This window comes from Anopheles gambiae, chromosome 3 (assembly GCF_943734735.2).
Source record: "Anopheles gambiae chromosome 3, idAnoGambNW_F1_1, whole genome shotgun sequence".
Lineage (NCBI taxonomy): Eukaryota > Metazoa > Arthropoda > Insecta > Diptera > Culicidae > Anopheles > Anopheles gambiae.
This window is the reverse complement of record NC_064602.1, coordinates 54,106,568-54,126,483: the sequence shown is the minus strand read 5'-3', so window position 1 is coordinate 54,126,483 and position 19,916 is coordinate 54,106,568.

The following is a 19,916-nucleotide window of genomic DNA, read 5'->3' as shown; positions in this document are numbered from 1 at the left end:
TATCTCATGATTCTCATTCTCTCATGAGCGTCGAACGGATTTCGTCGTTCGAAGCCGGTACTCGCCCCGATAGTGATTGATGAAACAATGGTACCTTTCAAAGGAAGACTGATTTTCAAGCAGTACATCCCCAGCAAAGCCCATAAATACGGCATAAAGTTATTCAAACTATGTTGTACTGAAGGTTACACCTGGTCTCTAAAAGTATACGCAGGAAAAAACAATATGTGTAAAACAAAAATGGGGTTAGGATCAAACATATCTGTCGAACTAGCTAACAATCTAATGCATGAAGAACGTACATTATACATCGACAATTTTTTTACAAGCTACGAGCTCGCCGTTCAGTGCTTGAAAAAAAACTCATGTTGTTGGTACTTTACGATACAACAAAAAATATATGCCAAAATGCGTCATGGATAAACCGCTGAAGAAAGGAGAAATGGTATCAAGAAAAGATCCAAATGGAATAGTTGTTTTAAAATGGAAAGACTCTAGGGATGTAAGAATGATTTCGACAAAACACGTTCCTAGGCTAATGCCCGTAAAAAGTGCCAAAAATCCTAAATCCAAGGAGAAAATGAAACCTTTGGCAGTCATAGATTATAATTTAGGAAAATGCGGTATTGACAAAAGCGATCAGATGATATCTTATGCTACACATATAAGAAGGAGTCGAAAATGGTACCACAAGTTAGCGATGTACCTTCTAATAGGAACTTCCGTTGTGAACGCTCACATAATTTACCAAAAAATAAATAATATATCCATACCTATTAGAGAATTTAGAGAGCTTGTAGTTCAAGAATGGTTGTGTTTAGAAAATCTGAAGCCAACACCAACACAACATTATTTAGAAAAAAGAAAAGATTTGCAAAACAAAATTATACGAAGACGATGCACCAACTGTTATCAAAAACAACGACTGTTAGCATCACGCCAAGAAATAAAGACTGCAAAACTTACTACAACGTTTTGCGGGCAGTGTCCAAATGCACCTCAAATGTGCTTAGAATGTTTCAAAGAATGCCATTCTTGAATGCAAATTAGTATCGCAAAGGCCATTAGAAAAAAAATAAATGAATTGATAAAGATAATTTTTTGTGTTTGTTGATTTTTTAACTCTTCCGAAAGATATTAACTCAAAAAATTGTATTTTGATATCAGCTATTATCGTTTACTTCTTCTTTTTCTGCTTTGGCACAGCAACCGGTGACGGTCAAGGCCTAGTGGACTTGGCTTTCAGTGACTTATAAATTACGAGAGCAGGATAGTGTATGGGGACAATTCGTAGCTTGAACCCATGACGGGCACGTTGCGTCACTGTTCCAAGAGACCGACCCTATTTTTTACTATAATTATAAAATTACAATCAATTTATTATAATAATAAAACACCCAAAATACCGCAAAACTGTTACGTGTGCAACAGCCGTACCAGATACCATCCAACCTGTTCCATACATACAGAGAGAGAAAGAGAGAGAGAGATAAAACTCCCCGCGCTATTGCAAACAGCTCCCCTTTGCTTCTCCTTCTTTGCTCGCTCATTCGTTTCACTGAGAATCCAAGAGAGAACATGCGCAGCCGGAGAACGGCACAACAGCTGTGGCTCTAAAACGAATCGCGCAGCGCCCAGAGTGTTAAACTACTATGGAATGATGGACCGTTTAATTAAAAGTTGAAAAAGTACGATGGTTTAATACAGTATACTTTCTTCCCATCTTTCAAAATCAGTCAAATCCTTTCGCCGGCCGGATTGAATGTTGCGGCTGGCCGCATTTGACCCGCGGGCCGGACTTTGCCGACCGCTGTTCTAGAGGCTTCGGATCCACCTCCGTATGAGCAAGGTATTGTTACAACACTACCAACAGTAAAAAAAACACTTTATTCAAGTGTATTTTGAGATGCTGGATCTAACTTTCCAAGAGAGTTTTTGGACACGATGAATAGTTTGAAAGTTATTCATCCAAAACCTGTTGCTTTCTTCTTACACAGTATTTGAAATGTTCAGCAGATAGTGGGTATCTCATTCGCTGATACTTACGCCTGTGATGCTAGACAAAAATCATACGAAGAAGATCTATTCATATTGCATTAATAATCTCGACAAGTGCGATGTAATAAATAGTTAAATTGTTTGACCGGCTGGTTGTAAACATTTCTTCTACCACACACGCTGAAGACCCGGCGGATTCCACAAAAAGCACAATCGGGACAGGCTCCTCCCCCCCCCCCCTTTCTTCTGACCAAAAAGATGAAAGAGCACTCAAGGCGAACAAGAAGGGCAGGCACACCCCTAAATCAAACTGCACACAGTAATGTGTGCGTGTGTTGTTTTGCTTTTTCCTCATTCGAAAACCGAACCAACTTCGCCTATTCACACGAAGAAAGGTTCAAGCCATCGCCTCCGCTCAACGTCGAGCAAGGGTTCGAGCAATAGGCTCCCTAGAACCCATCTCGAACCCTATTTCCTTCGAACCATCCTTTCGAGCCATTCGAGATTTGTTGGTTGGGAGAACAGCACAAAATTATGCACCCACAATGTGTATGCTAAATTGTGCTACTCGCCTCGCGCGACATTTTCGCTCTATGACTATTTGTAACGATTAAAGAGAATAGGGTCATGCATACTGCCTTCGTGCAGATGGACTGGTGCAGATTAAAATATGACAGAATACCGATAGAGAAGATTTAGAATGGCAATCATACTCAAACATGTTGGTGTAAAATGATGTTGATTATTTTTTATTGCTTCACGGCATCAAATTTCACGGTTAGTCTAAATCCACAGTTTAAAGAAAACTTGGCCAATTTACATAAAAATAGATTAGATTAGATTTCGAGCCCAATCAAGTGTACTTACTTACCAGATATTTCCATGGTTACTTTCCCGAATGATTTTTCTGTTGCGGATGTGTTGTCCAAATAATTTTTGTATCTTTTTAAGCATGTGACAAATACTTCGAGCACTCCAATTTCTCGGTACACATCAATGAAAATACTATTATGTCTGAAAAATATTAAATAACTTATCATGCGAACATGTTTTTGCTTTTTTGTTTGTTTTTTAATGTTGGTTTGCAAAAACATACCGCAGAAGACGCAGAAATAAACCAATGCACGCAATACTAGTTTTTAAATCTTGATTTGTTTTCAAAATTATTGATACAGCTATCAGCTCTTTGCGAGGAATATAATTTAGTTTAAACACTATGAAATCGATCACCTCAAAGAATTTGTCTTGTACTATTCTCGATTTGAGATGTATTTTCTCCGCAAATAAACATAACGTGCTTTGAGACTCGACCATAAAATAGTTCACATCATCACTTTTATAAATATCTGCAATTGCATCAATTATTACACCACAAACGACTTCGTCGTCTGAATGTAAAAATACAGTTTGCAGAGCCATAAAAGCATGAATGTTTCGTAAACAAGTCGTTTTAGATGACCTTTCTGGCACGCGAAATTTCTGCATCTGAAACTGAGCATCTGAAAAATCTATCATATGCAGGGATTGTGCATGAGCAGATCCACAATAGCACAATGAGACTATCATTTCTATAAGCCTTTTAAACATTTTTATTCTCATTCCGGGTTCCATCTTTTCATTGATTTGAATGTCGATGCTCAACCTGGAAAGGAATAAAAAAACATTTAATGTGTAAAATGTACATTTAAATTGGAATTAATTGATCAAATAATTACTTTATTAGACAATCTACGAGCATCATATATCCCTGACATTCTTTAAAATCATCCAACAACTTCTGTGAATATCGCGATGACTGCTGCATAAATCCACAAATAGATAGTACCATTTCAATTATTTCAATGGGTTTTGATGATATTGACCGTTGGACGTTGTCCACACAGAGCGCCATGCATCCCTTAGCTGCGAAGATAAATCGATTTTTAATTATAAGAATAAATCAATGAATGTAATAACAACAATTATCATGAGTCTTGCTCAAATCTTACCATGAACATATTCAATAACTGACTTAGTTAATCCATGCCGTCCTAACGTATCAAGTACATTGCAGGCTAAAGAACGCCATTGAAGGTTGCAAGATCCATACTGAGCAGTCACAGAAGAAAATAACAAACTAAGATCATCCATCCGTATCAATTCTTCGGCTGCCAACGGATGTGTGCAAAGTTTCAACAATATCTACAAAGAGATATATAAAAACATTAAATTATAACAAACTTGACATGTTGGTACATTACACATGATCTCTATATATAAATTTTCCTTAGCGCGTAACGCTACCATCCCGCTGCGCAAAGCGACGGAAGAAATCATGCCGTTCGGAGAATTTTATCACGCCATCTTTTTCCCTCCAACGGCAAATATGTCAAGCAGCTCGTCGAGCTACCCGTCCCTGGCTCCGCCTCATACCCCTCGCCTGAGCGCGCTGTCGAAGGTTTGGATGTGTTAGTGCGTCAGACGGCCTTTTTTTTTTTAAACAGCAGATTCTTTATTATATTACATGTATATATATATATATATATATATATATATATATATATATATATATAAAAAACCCCTCTCCCGTCCCCTACAAACTGTCCCGCACGGGCTTTTTTGTGAGGGGTTTGTGGTCCATGGACTTTACACATTTGTGCAATACGCACTTATTCTCCCTGTATTTCCCCCTTTATCTTTTTATCTCCCATTTTATCCCATCTCAGTGTAAAATAGCCCCCATTATGCCACTATAGATGCTTCTCCGTTGCAGTTTGCTAGCGGGAAGCGACATCTGCCTCGATCGCTGCTGCCATTTCTGCAGCACTGAGCCCACCAGCTGACATTACACCAGATAGTCCGTCTATAGTAGGTGCGAGGAATCTGCCATTACCGTCATCGCCTTGGCTGGTCTCGCTGCTGTCATCCGTTGTGGATTGCCGCTCCGGATCTCCATAAAGGCGCTGCAGGTCCCTTCCTGTTTGTTGTCGCCGCCTCTGTGTATACCTCGCCGAACTCGGCCTGTTTGTCTCACGGCGAGCTGCCGTCGTTGGTGACGCTGGTGGAGCTAGACGAAGCCCGGTGCTCTGTTCTTCCCTGCGTTGCGCTCTAGCCGCTCTCCGTGCAGCGTTGCGTCGTTCGTTTCGTGCTGCTGCTACTGCCGTACGACGCGCCTCCATGTTCACGATTTCTTCGTCGTGTTCGACTATCACCTGTTCTGCTCGGTTAGCCCATTCCTCGTCCCAGCACCGCTGAAGCTCAGCCGTTATACGACGAGCGGCTTCGCATACGCGGCTCCAGCTGTCCGCATCCCGCAGCAAGTACTCCTGCAACGTGTCAGGTGTTACTGGGTCCGGCCCTCCCTCGCCGAGCAGTTCTTGACGGACTGATGCAAATCGAGGACATTCGAAGATGACGTGCCCGGCATCCTCTGGGACGCCAACGCACCATTGGCAGTCCGGGGACGACGTGAAGCCCTTGATGCACAAATACTCCCGGAAAAAAACCATGTCCCGAGAGCACTTGGGCCAGATGGAACGACACGTCTCCATGTTTCCGTGATTGCCAGGCGTCAATGTTGGGTAACACACGATGGGCCCATCGCGTGTATCGACTGGCTCCGACGCTGGCGGCGTCATCGTCCCATTCTTGTTGCCAGTTGCTGATGGTCTGCTGACGCTCCGTCCTTCGAATCTCGTCCCGTGTTTCCGTTCGGTCAGGTGCATGTATGCGGTTATACACGCGGGCATCTTCTTTTACCAGGTGGCATATCGGTGTCAGACCGGCGAGCAGGGTGGCCGTCTCGTACCTTACAGAACGGAATGCTCGTGCCACCCTGATTGCTGTCTTCCGTTGGACACGTTGCAGCAGCCGACGACACTCCCTGGTCTCGAGCGCCTCCGACCATATGGGAGCCGCGTACCTCAGTATCGACTCTACCACATGCGCTAACAGCCTCGACTTGGCCGTCCTTGGACCGCTGTGGTTCCGCATCAGTCGCGAGACAGCGACCGCAACACGAGTCGCTTTCTCGGTCACCTTCCGAACGTGTGGCAGCCAGGAGAGGTGATCGTGCAGCATCACGCCGAGGTACTTAATGGAGCGCGACGATCGTACCTCTACATCTCCAATGCGGATGACCACTTGTCGCGGGCGCTTCACACTGGCAATTAGCACGGTTTCCGTTTTCGCCGGAGCAAGTTCCAGACAATGCTGCGCCATCCACTGCTGTACTTGTGCAACCGCCTCCTCCGCTGCAGCCTGCACCGCTTCCGTTGACGTACCCGGGACCAACAGCACCAAGTCATCGGCGTATCCGACGATTTCTGTCCCGGACGGAAACTGCATGTCTAGTACCCCGTCATACATTATATTCCACAACGTGGGGAACCGGCCAATATGGACCCCTGTGGAACTCCGGCGGTGACGGGCCGTTCGACGGGGCCCTCGCTGGTTTCGAAAAGTAACTGGCGATCTTCGAAGTAACTCCTTATGATGCGCTGTAAGACCATAGGAACTCCTTTGGTCCGCAATGCTTCGGCGATGGACTGCCAGCTGGCCGTATTAAAGGCATTGCGGACGTCCAGCGCGACCACTAATAGGAAGCGTTTATCCCTCCGATTCGTGCGGCGGAACGACATCGCTCTCTTTCCTGCGTCGACCACTTGTTGAATCGCGGTAATAGTTGAGCGCCCTTTCCTGAAGCCGAACTGGCAGTCAGAAAGCTTCGGCTCAGCAGGATCTTCCAGGTGCTCGTTCAGCCGGTTTAAGATAAGGCGCTAGAGTACCTTCCCCAGCGCATCAAGCATGCACAGGGGGCGATACGAACCACTCTCTCCTGGAGGTTTCCCTAGCTTCGGAAGAAGTACCAAGCGCTGCCGCTTCCATTGCCCCGGAAAAACGGCGCGGTTGAGACAGTCCTGATACAATGCTCTGAAGACCTCCGGGAACTCCATGATGGCGGTCTTCACGGCGGCATTAGGTATACCGTCCAGCCCTGGAGCTTTGCGGTTACTCATTCGACTGGCTATGAGTTTTAGTTCGATCTCATTTACCGGAGTCACAGGACTGGTCGATGACGTGTCTGTCTCTGCTGGATCAGTGGTCTCGGGCCACTCAAAGGATGGGCGTATCGGGAAAAGGTCGGACACTATAAGCTCCAGTCTATCTTGTTCCGTCTCTGGTGGCGTTCGATTGCCACGGAGGTGAGACATAACGACCTGAAAACCAGTGCCGAATTCGTTCTCCTCCGCAATATTTATTAGCTCCTGGAACTGTGTTCTTTTGCTGACTCTAATTGCTCGGCTTGAGCCGGTCTCGTAGTACAGTCGTCAACTCGTACGACTTAACAACATGCCCGTCATGGGTTCGATCCCCAAATAGACCGTGCCGCCATACGTAGGATTGACTATCCTGCTATGGGGGGAAATCAATTAGTCACTGAAAGCCAAATCCCACTAGTGGTACAGGCAGGCCTTGACCGACAACGGTTGTTGAGCCAAAGAAGAAGAAGAAGAAGAATAATTGCTCGGCTTAGCTCACTCCTAGCTGTCCTGTAGTCCGCCGATGCGAAGCTCCTTTCCTCCAGATCCATCGTTCTCTGCACGCGATCTCTCGCTGCTTCGCAGTCCTTGCGAAGTTGCGCCAACTCCGGTGTCCACCAATACATATCGGCATGCGGCTCTCGGTGGAGTTTAGATGCGCGCTGCATTGTTTGATCGCACGCTTTCAGCATGATTGCGACCATGGTCTCATGCGTAACCGCACGCTGCTCGAATCGTAGTGAGCGAAGTGTCTCTATGAACGCTTCAGCGGAAAATTGTGTTGTTTTCCACCTCCTGCCGGCGTGCTGTAGGCGATTTCGAGATGGTGGAATATCATTGCTCTGTTGTGAAGGCTGATGGTTTGGTGGCAATCCTGTTTGCTGTGGCTGTGTTCGCTGTCCGGATGATGCTGATGCTGTTAACCTAACAGAATAGGACACATATCGGTGGTCTGATGCCGTATATAGAGGGCTCACTGACCATGTATCATCGTGGGTGATGAACGAGCTCGCGAAGGTGACGTCGATGACACTTGATCTGATCTCATCATAGCTCCGAAATGTAGGGGTGACACCGCGATTTAGCACTTGGAGACCCAACTGCTCGATGGTGTTGAGAAGCAGATTTCCTCTCTCATTGGATCTAGTGCTTCCCCACTCCTCGTGCCATGCGTTGAAATCGCCGGCGATTATGACATTTGCGTGGGAACAGGCTTCAAGCTCCACAGCTTCCAGGTAGCACTCATACTCATTGACGTTGAGGCGAGGAGGAGCATAGCAGCTGATGAAAGTAATGCCTCCAACCTCCGCTGCCACCAGGCCCGAAACATCACTAGTCCATACCCGTTGTATCGGATATTGGCCAGTGGCAACTATTGCTACGCTTTTCAGCGGGTCAAAAGCCCACCTTCCGTTGTTCTCTGGGGGCCTGTATAGTTCAGAAAGCACGACGACATCAATGCGTTCTTCACGGGCGGTCTGGAGCACAAGATTTTGAGCATTACGGCCGCCGCCTAGATTCGCCTGCAACACTCGTATTACAGGGAACATCTCAATGTTGGACGGACGCATGAGCTGTGGCCGACGCGATGATCACCACCGCATACAGCACATTTAATATCGGCCTTGCAGGATTTAGCCTTATGGCCCTAGGTCCCGCACCTTATGCACGTGTTTTGTCGGTCGACTGTTGAACGGCAATCGCGAGAAATGTGTCCCAATTCAAGACACCGATAGCAGCGCAGCCGTTCTACGGGAGTGGGTGGTGCACGTTTGACGTTGCTGATGCACCCACCCAGCTTTACCTTCTTACCGTCGATGGTTATAATCTTTTTGGCCGGTAGGCGTACCCGTGCCCGTTGAGTTCCGTCCGAAAGCCGCCACATGTTGATAGTAACCACTCCAGCGTTACCCTCTAGCTATCCGTCCAGTGCGGAAATTACTTCCGCTTCCTCTACAAGCGGGTCAATATGGCTTACGATGACCTCTCCCATCTCCGTTACCAAACGGGCCACTCCCCAAGAGCCGATAATTTCTCGTACCTCGGCAAGCATCAATGCAGAATCCGCAGATTTGCTGATCTTTATTCTCAGCAGTTCAGCCCGAGTGCAGTTTCCAATACCGATGTGATCTTCGAGTGCCTTGTGCAACGGATCTTCGCGGATCACTCGCCGGATCAGACGATACACGCTCTCCCAAGTTTGACTTTCTTGGGGGGTTACCTCAATGAGATCAACCTTAGGCCGACGCTGCGTCCGCTTTTGATGCTGCTGCTGGTGCTGCTGCAGCTGCTGTCCCTGTGACTGCTGTTGCTGCTGCTGCCGCTGCCGCTGCTGCTGCTGCTGTTGTTGTTGCTGCTGCTGCTGTTGTTGTTGCTGCTGCTGCTGTTGTTGTTGCTGCTGCTGCTGCTGGTGTGCGCGTGGCTTACCGGTGCTCTGCCCGCGGTATTTACGACGAACAACCTCGGAGAAACTGCCCTGATCATCGTCCTCGTCAGAGTCGATTAGTTGCATCACATTGGAGCTACGCGTTGAAGTGGACGACGTGGAAGGACCGGGCTCCTGCTGCTGTCGTGTCCCTTGTTGCTGATCCCGATGCTGCTGCTTTTGTCCCTGCTTCTTGCCAATGGCTTGAGCCAAGAGCGCATTCAACGACTCGCACTCGCGTTGATGGTCAGCCCTAAGTTTCTCTTCCCGACGTTCGGCTTCTTGTTGCCACCTCGCGAGCAAGAGACGCGTCTCCGCCATCTCCTGATGTAGACGCGCGTTCTCCGCCTGTGATACAGCAAGCATAGCCTTCATCTCTTTCACTGCTTCACGGAGTTCAAGCAAATCCGTGGAAGTAGCTGACTTCGTAGTGCCAGCCATGCTAGGACGCTGGGAAGACGACACGGTGTTGCTGGTTGTCTTTGCCATGGTTGCGGTACATGCACTGGTTTGGCGGCCGTCTGAAGAGAGGCCACTGGATTGAGTGCTTCTCCCAAAAGCAGCCATTTTGCCTTATCTGGTTTTCTTATGAACCGCAGAAATGTCTGGCAACCACCGGCGCCACTTGAGAGACCTCCATTCGACGGTCACCTACTCTAAGCGCTACCGATTTACACAGCTCCCCAACTGCCGATTCAAAAATTCCCCACTCCTTCTGGATCCTCGATCTGATGGTATAACCCGAGTTGGATCTTTCAATCCTGCGGTTTGTTTTGATTTCCTCCCAGTTGTGTGCCGTGTGTGTATGTGTGAATGTTATTGAATTTGCGCAATAATATTCACCAATTTATATTGAGCTATTGCATTGCTCTCACATAAACTTCACCTTTCTCTAATTCAGAATACCATTAACTATCGACTTTGACCATTCAAACGTAGAACTGGGTCGATATTCGCTACTTTTCATCAACTACAGTACGGAGTCAAGCAAATACACAACGGCCGCACCTCTGACATGTGCGTCAGACGGCCAATCGCTGTCAGCCATCGTCCGTGCTTTTTCCCTCCATAGCGCCATCTCTTTCTCGCGTGTGGTCAATGCTCGCGAGCTGTTGTGGCGCCTAAAAATGTCGTTAACAAACATTGCGGCGATGAAGTTGCATTTTCACAAATCAAACCAAAAAAGCGCAATAAGTTCAATTGCTGCAATGTAAAAATGACTAAGGAATCGCTAGCGCACGATAGAGGGTTTGCTGTGCAACGCGCAGAACCCTAATTCGCATTTACACGTTCAGCCCGGCGCTGATTTTCATCAACTTTTCTATCCGCCGGCATTTAGAACGCAAGCTGATTGTGAAACCGGCTTACTGGAAAGCTCACTTGCAGTCCCTGGGGCATGTCATCGTGCTGAACGTGTTAAGCATTAAGCATGACTTTGTTACCTTAACCTTTTGCTTTCGTATGCTGTAGCTTACACAGATATGCTGAGCCATCTGCGCGTGGGTGTGAGCGTGCGTGTGTGTGCAACACTTTCACCAAATGTGTTTTCTTCCGGCATGTTATGATCCATCGGTCAAAGAAAGGAAGGTGTTCATGAAAGGCGGAAAGACGAATTGAGGCCCCTGTCAATGGTAACTGGTGACCGGGAGCAGGGGGTACTGGCACACAGCTGTTGGAAGATTGAAGGGTATACTTAAATTGCCGGCGGGAAGGGGGGTGGCCATGGGACCCCTACGATCATCTTTCCGGGAGCCTTTGTCGCTAATACTTGTAGACATACGGCATACTACAGACTAGAAATCTTCGGCGATCGCCTAGTCCGGCTACCGTTAGATCCACCGCTGGTTCATGACGGTGTTTTTTTTTTATCGTGGAGGTGCATCCTTCCCCCTGCCTGCTGCGTATGCACCGGGCAGGAGACAGTGTGGCAGTATGCAAGTTGCACACTGGATAGGAGCGGGCCCGTGGCACCGCCATCATTCCGCACATCTGCATGCCCGTCGTGGGTTCTAATCGCGTATGAACCGTCCGCCGTAGCAAGGGGTTAGTCACCGGCTCCGGCTTCTTGGTACTCAAGTCCTGAAAAGGCCGGCATGATCGCGTTGACTATTACACCAATAATAATAATAATAATAATAATAAAAAGAACTTAGCATAGCAGTCCACACTCGGGGAAGGTTTTTGTTTTGACTTTGGTGCTGCCGGGTCTACTGCTGTGGCGCGACAAATGCACGGAATGCACTCGACTAAAACATGAACCTACCGATCCGAACCCATTCCAAGGCATTGCCGGTCAATCGGCGTCATGATAACTACTCCAAACCAACAAGCCACCAGATTCTGGACGGACAGGTGCAGCACCATACGCGAACCGTAATAAACAAATCCAGAATCCTCTCTTGTATGGATTCAATTCAAAATGTTGTTTCCACTTGCGCCCGCTAGCTGAATTAGAGATAAATGTGCAACATATCACACGCACGTTTGGTTTGATCGTGTGTCTTTTTGATACCCCCAACAGCAGAGCCGTTCGCAAAGATGCCAATGCCAATGGTAGTGTTGTCTCTCAGGTAGCGAGATCGAAAATGCGTGGTATTTTGTAGCCGCAGCGGATGAAAATGTACGCATCAGAATCTATGAATGAGGTTTCCAAACGCACGCACACACACACAAACATACAAACACGCGCGCGCAAACTCGCACACATACACACACACACACACACACACACACACACACACACACACACACACACACACACACACACACACACACACACACACACACACACACACACACACACACACACACACACAAACACACACACACACACACGCGCGCGCACACATGCATGAACGCGCGCACGCCAGCACGCACGCACGCACACACACACGCATGTACGCGCGCCCGCGAGCATGAAAGCGCGCACGCCAGCACGCACCCACGAAAGCGCGCTCGCGAGCACGCACCCCCGAAGTCGCGCAAGCACGCACTCCCCCCCCCCCCCCCCGCACCACTAGACCACCCCCCCCCCTCCACGCATGATCGATTACGGCTACCTTATCGGTAGAACGGTTGGTTCAGCTTTCTTGTAGCATCCTCATCCCTAGCGCCGGGCGGGGTGGGGAATCGCGACATGATAGAGTGAACGGTCACTTTCCCCGCGCTGTGTGTGTGCGTGTGTGTGACGAGACCCGTAAACGCGAAACAGATTTCGGCACATTAAAAAAAAAAATATTTTATTGCCACTATACACTGTGCTACATGATGCTGAGAAGGTCGTTGAAGCATCTAACATGTTCAAATTAAAAAAATATTAGATTAGTGTTAGACGTTCTCCTACGCTTGTTTTAAATAGGCTTCTTCACCCTCAACTGGCAGGGGCATCGAATGGTCTCATCAGCAGCGGCACGAAATAAAATAAACCATCAATACACCGATAACACTTCAAATCCAAATCCAGCTTCTCCCACAGCGTCTCAAGGTCACACACAAATTAATAAATGCTAACACCCACCAATAACAATACACAACCGCAATGCACATATATGAATCAACGCATACACCGCAACAGCCAATCAGCTGGCGGCGGAAGGCACGGGCTGAAGCGCAAGTAAGGCAGGGGAGGGTGAGGGAGGGAGAAGAAGCGGACGAAAAAATGGGCGCCAATAATTTTCAATTTTTTGACCGTTTTTTTTTGCTCCGCCGCCATAAATAGTTCGTCCATTTCGCCAACAGATGGCGCTAAACTTGCTCGACCCAGCGCAGGAATCGCTGAAGTCCAGCGCGGATTTTGGCCAGCGCAGATTTTGGCCCGATCCCCGCGCTGGACTTCAGCGATTCCTACGCTGGGTCGAGCAAGTTTAGCGCCATCTGCTGGCGAAATGGACGAACTATTTATGGCGGCGGAGCAAAAAAAAACGGTCAAAAAATTGAAAATTATTGGCGCCCATTTTTTCGTCCGCTTCTTCTCCCTCCCTCACCCTCCCCTGCCTTACTTGCGCTTCAGCCCGTGCCTTCCGCCGCCAGCTGATTGGCTGTTGCGGTGTATGCGTTGATTCATATATGTGCATTGCGGTTGTGTATTGTTATTGGTGGGTGTTAGCATTTATTAATTTGTGTGTGACCTTGAGACGCTGTGGGAGAAGCTGGATTTGGATTTGAAGTGTTATCGGTGTATTGATGGTTTATTTTATTTCGTGCCGCTGCTGATGAGACCATTCGATGCCCCTGCCAGTTGAGGGTGAAGAAGCCTATTTAAAACAAGCGTAGGAGAACGTCTAACACTAATCTAATATTTTTTTAATTTGAACATGTTAGATGCTTCAACGACCTTCTCAGCATCATGTAGCACAGTGTATAGTGGCAATAAAATATTTTTTTTTTAATGTGCCGAAATCTGTTTCGCGTTTACGGGTCTCGTCACACACACGCACACACACAGCGCGGGGAAAGTGACCGTTCACTCTATCATGTCGCGATTCCCCACCCCGCCCGGCGCTAGGGATGAGGATGCTACAAGAAAGCTGAACCAACCGTTCTACCGATAAAGTAGCCGTAATCGATCATGCGTGGCGGGGGGGGGGGGGTGGTCTAGTGGTGCGGGGGGGGGGGGGGAGTGCGTGCTTGCGCGACTTCGGGGGTGCGTGCTCGCGAGCGCGCTTTCGTGGGTGCGTGCTGGCGTGCGCGCTTTCATGCTCGCGGGCGCGCGTACATGCGTGTGTGTGTGTGCGTGCGTGCTGGCGTGCGCGCGTTCATGCATGTGTGCGCGCGCGTGTGTGTGTGTGTGTTTGTGTGTGTGTGTGTGTGTGTGTGTGTGTGTGTGTGTGCGAGTTTGCGCGCGCGTGTTTGTGTGTTTGTGTGTGTGCGTGCGTTTGGAAACCTCTAAACTATTTGATTCTGATGCGTACATTTTCATCCGCTGCGGCTACAACGTCCACGCATTTTCGATCTCGCTACCTGAGAGAGAACACAACTGTTACGCACGCGATTCTAAATTTCTTTTTTTTACCAATCTAATCGTAGTAACCATTGTTTATCCTTCCAAGTCAAAATAAGATGTTTCTGGAAACACGAATTATCCCGTCCGAACGGATATTCGGGTAAACTTGGGAGGATAATTTTAGTATAAAAGTAGGCCATATTTTGAATAAAGCAGGATTCAAACGCAGAAGCTCTTGGAGTAAAGAGGTTTAAGTCTAAATATCCGAAATAGGACAGAGCCCCTAGATTTCCGAGCCAAACACCCCCTTCCGTCTGCATAGGCTTCCCAACTTTGGATCAGAAGCAACTAGCGGGAAGGACTGGTTAGTAGGCGAAGTATCAAATACTCTGTCCACTCTGCTGCTGTTTGTTTCTCCTCCGTTACAACCCTGCAACTCTTGCTGAGGGTCAAACCTTCGCGTGACCTGCCGGAGAAGCTCGGTTCGTAATATTTGGTGGCTCCAGAGAGGAAGAAGATTTCGCGGAAAATTACGATTCCGAAACTATCGGTTCTTGAAAGACGGAAGAAGATTTAACAGAAAATTTCTTTTTCGAAGCTATCGGTTCCTGTGAGAATTTTCTCTACGAAGCATTCGATCTAGAAGTCTGTTGTGTCGGAGACATAATTTTTCTGCTTGTCGAAAGGGATCTGTGTATTCTTTGCTGCACAGATATACTAACTTTCAACAATGGCGAGCAGAAGATCATATTTTGTTGAAAATGAGCAAGGTGCTTGTCGCTTGTGCACCAAGCCAGATGACATTGATGATATGGTACGCTGCGATGAATGTGACCGTTGGTTTCACGCTTCATGCGTAAAGGTGATACGATTGCCCGATGAAGATGAAGAATTTGTTTGCGTGAAATGCAGAAACGATAGGGCGGAGTATATGGAAATTTCGCAATCCACAAATCAGGATACAACCCTAATGGCACTAATTGAAGCGTTGAAAATGAGTGGTTTGACCTCATCAACTCATATCAAGCGCATGACCCTCAATAGTTTGCCAAATTTTAATGGTACTTCAAAAGATTGGCCGAAGTTCAAACGTGCCTTTGAAGAAACCACCGAGGAAGGAAGTTTCAGCAATGTAGAAAACTTAAATCGTTTACAACATGCTTTGAAAGGAGAAGCAGAAAGATGTGTTCGTCGATTGTTTCTCGAACCAGACAACGTTCCAATCATTATGAAGAAATTAGAAGAACAGTTCGGGAGACCAGAACAAGTGTATCAAGATTTACTTGGAGAAGTATTGAAGGTTAGAATCGAGAACCAGATGAAGATACCGGATCTGTCAGATGCTTTGGAAGACATGATCATCAACCTCAAAGCCATTAAAAAGGAGGGATACCTTCAAGACCATCGTTTAGTGGATGAATTAATTTTTAAATTTTCGACCGATAAGCAATTGAAATGGATCGAATTTAAATCTAGCCTTGAGAAAGAGAACAAAATACCAACACTTGAACATTTTAGTGAATGGCTTTATCCGATAGCAGAAAATATCAGAAAATTGCCGAAAAGGAATGAAAGATTTCGACAACCTTTAAACTTTCATCGTCCTCAATTTTCGCCAAATCAACAACGTCCAGCGGAAATAAACAACAATCGTCCGATGAATCGTCCACCACAACCTCATAATTCTCACCCGATGAACACACAAACAAGACCATTCAATACACGTGTGCGGAACGTTCAACGATTTTTCCAGCCATGTCCATGTTGTCAGGGTTCTCACGCACTATATCGATGTGAACGTTTTAAGAATATTCCGGTACATGAAAGGCTAGAAATAGTGGTAAACAACCAGCAGTGTCAAGCATGTTTGACATCGAATAATCATAGCCAGAACAATTGCAATGCGGCTAGAGAATGCGGTATTCAAGGATGCAGAGAAACCCATCATCAGTTACTGCACACTGGAGACACAGTTCGGATGAATTACCATCAAACAATTCAAAATGTCTACTACCAGATTGTTCCAGTGGTGTTGCGAAACAATAATCACACGTTAGAAACGTACGCATTTTTAGATGCCGGGTCATCTTTAACACTCATCGAAGAGAATACGGCAAATAAATTGCACTTAAACGGTGTAACCGATCCATTAACCCTAACATGGACACAAAACCTATCGGTGCAAGAAAACTGTAGCAGAAGAGTGAGCTGCATGATCAAAGGAGTGAACGAGAAAAAAGAACATTTACTTAATGGTATACGGACTGTGAAAAATCTACAACTGCCAAGTCAAACGTTATCTGGCAACATATTAGCAGCACGTTATCCGCATCTTAAAGGCATCAAGCTATCCGACTACCAGAAAGCTCGTCCAACTGTGCTGATTGGATTAAACCACAGTCATCTTTTAATGCCGCTTGGTCGAAAGATGGGACGACCGGAAGAACCAATGGCGATTAAAACCAAACTTGGATGGTTGATTTTTGGCATCGACAAAATATGTCTATCAGAAACAAATCACTTAATGATTCACAAGAGCGAGGATTTGATGACTGAAATGATGCGACGATATTTTTCCACCGAAGAGTTTGGCGTTAAACCGGTGAAAACAGTGAAATCTCAAGCATTAGAGAGAGCGGAGACCATCATCGAGAAAACACTGAAGAAAACGGATGGTAGATACGAAGTAGGCTTGCTATGGAGAGATGATGACGTCATATTGCCGAACAGCTATAGCAACGCGCTCCGTCGCCTAGCAACGCAAGAGAAACAGCTAGCAAAGGACCCTGGTTTAAAAAATTGGCTGTGCAAAACATTTGAAGAGTACCAGCAGAAAGGATACATACGCAAGCTTACGAAAGAAGAATTTAAACGGCAATCACAAAAAATATTTTACATTCCTCACTTTGTGGTAGTAAACAAAAATAAGCCGATACCAAAGCCGAGGTTAGTATTTGACGCAGCAGCAAAAGTCAACGGCGTTTCACTAAATTCACTATTATTAACTGGCCCAGACGAGATGGCATCTTTATTTGGAGTGCTTCTTCGATTCCGTGAAGGACCCATCTGTGTGTGTGGTGACATCAAGGAGATGTTTCACCAAGTGAAAATTCGGAAGGAAGATCAAGATGCGCAGCGAATTTTATGGCGTGACGGCGATAGTACCAGAACACCAGATACTTACGTCATGCAGGTTATGACGTTCGGAGCAACTTGCTCACCGGCGTGTGCGCAGGTAGTGAAAAATCGCAATGCGGAATCGAATAGTGAAATGTACCCGTTAGCACTTGAACCAATTCGAAACCAGCATTACGTGGATGATTACCTCGATAGTTTCTTTTCCATGGAAAAGGCGATCAAAACGGTGACTGAGGTGATTCAGGTTCACGAAAATGGTGGATTCCATATAAGAAACTTCATCTCGAATAAGCGAGAGCTAATGGAAGCTATTCCTCAAGAACGACATCAGGTGAAGGCTATCGTCGATATAAAGGAAAAAGATTCGTGTGTCGAGAAGATCCTGGGTGTCCAGTGGAACACACAATTAGATTGCTTCGGGTACAAGGTAGATGTTGGACGGATAAATCTGGAAAAGAAGCCAACCAAAAGAGAAGCTTTGAGCTTCGTAATGAGTGCATATGATCCACTTGGCCTCATTAGTCACATAACCATCCAGGGACGTATTCTAATGCAATCTATCAACGCCGCAACAAATGATTGGGATACGCAGATTCCTGATAGTTTGCATGGAAAATGGATCGAATGGCTCAAAATGATCACCAGCGTTAAAGATTTAGCCATCCCAAGACCAATTATTGCTTCAATTGCCAATCCAATTGAAATCCACACATTTGTAGACGCTTCACAGGAAGCATTTGCTGCAGCCGTATATGCAAGAAGCAATTTCAATGGTTGCTTTGTCGTACGACTAGTTGCAGCAAAGTCTAGAGTGGCTCCAACGAAGGCTTTGTCAATACCAAAACTCGAGCTACAAGCAGCAGTTTTAGGAGCCAGACTGACTGCTAGTGTAATTAAAGAGCTTCGATTAAAGATTAGTCGTACAATATTCTGGAGTGATTCGAAAACTGTTCTTGCGTGGAATAACAGCGAACATAGAAAGTATGAAGTTTTCGTATCGCATCGTGTAAGTGAAATATTGGACACAACCAGTGCCAACCAATGGAGATGGGTATCCACAAAGGATAATCCAGCCGATATTGCCACGAAAATCACCAGCAATTCGTGGACATCAGTGGCGATTTTAACGGTAAGCAAAGTAAGCAATTGCGGGGGGCCCCGTCAATGAGGGGCCCCGCGAATCTTTAGTCCACTATCTATAACAGTTGATAGAACATGGCACAGTATTAGCAAGAAGGGCCCCGTGTGTGATGGACGTTGGAGCCCCGTGCTAGACGAATCCTTAGCACCTCCCCAGCAAAAAATTAAAGTTGAAATGTTACATAATCCAAGATGTATGCCGGGTACAGTATCGGACATTAAGATAGGACCCTGGTTTTTTCAACGCACCGAGCACTTGTTTTACCACGTTACTTGTGTTTGTGTGTGTGTATGTGTGTGTATGTGTGTGTGTGTGTGTGTGTGTGTGTGTGTGAGTGTGTGTGTGTGTGTGTGTGTGTGTGTGTGTGTGTGTGTGTGTGTGTGTGTGTGTGTGTGTGTGTGTGTGTGTGTGTGTGTGTGTGTGTGTGAGTGTGTGTGTATGTGTGTATGTGTGTGTGAGTGTGTGTAGTAGAAAGAGAGTGTGCTTTTTAATGTGTATTTGCAAGTGCGCGGGTTTTTGTCTGAAAAACGTAGCTTGCCATTATGTCATATTGCGTTGAAAGTATTCTGATAATGTGTGTTATCATGTGAAACAGCGTGCGTTTGCACTTGGATAAAAGCTAAAGTTTGCATCGACAGCAGCGCTTGTTCCTCGGACGAAAACGCCGGTGTGCTGATTGATAAATGTGCATGTGCAGCGATGCAAAATGGACACGCGCACAATAGCAATGAACTCGGCATTCCCTCACAGGTGTTTCTCCAGTGTAGACAAGGGCAAAATGAATCAGAACTGAATGATTTATTCCAATCTTTACACTGAGTGAACGAGTACCGCACCGCCAGATAAATGGAAATGATTCTTCCGCACGCTAGCGGTGCGGTATTGATTCTCCGAGCGGACGCTCTCCCTGTCGATTATGAAAGTGTGCGATACATCTCCGCACGCTAGCGGTGCGGTATTGATTCTTTGTGCGGACGTTCTCCGCGCCGACTATGAATGTGTGCGATACATCTCCGCACGCTAGCGGTGCGGTATTGATTCTTTGTGCGGACGTTCTCCGCGCCGACTATGAATGTGTGCGATACATCTCCGCACGCTAGCGGTGCCGTATTGATTCTCCGTGCGGAAACTCTCCCGGAAATATACCGATCATGAAAGTGTGCAACAAACCACCGCACGCGGTGCGGAGTTCATTCTCCTACTCAGAAAATCAGCATGCTTTATCGATCTGATAGTGTGTTGACTAGAACG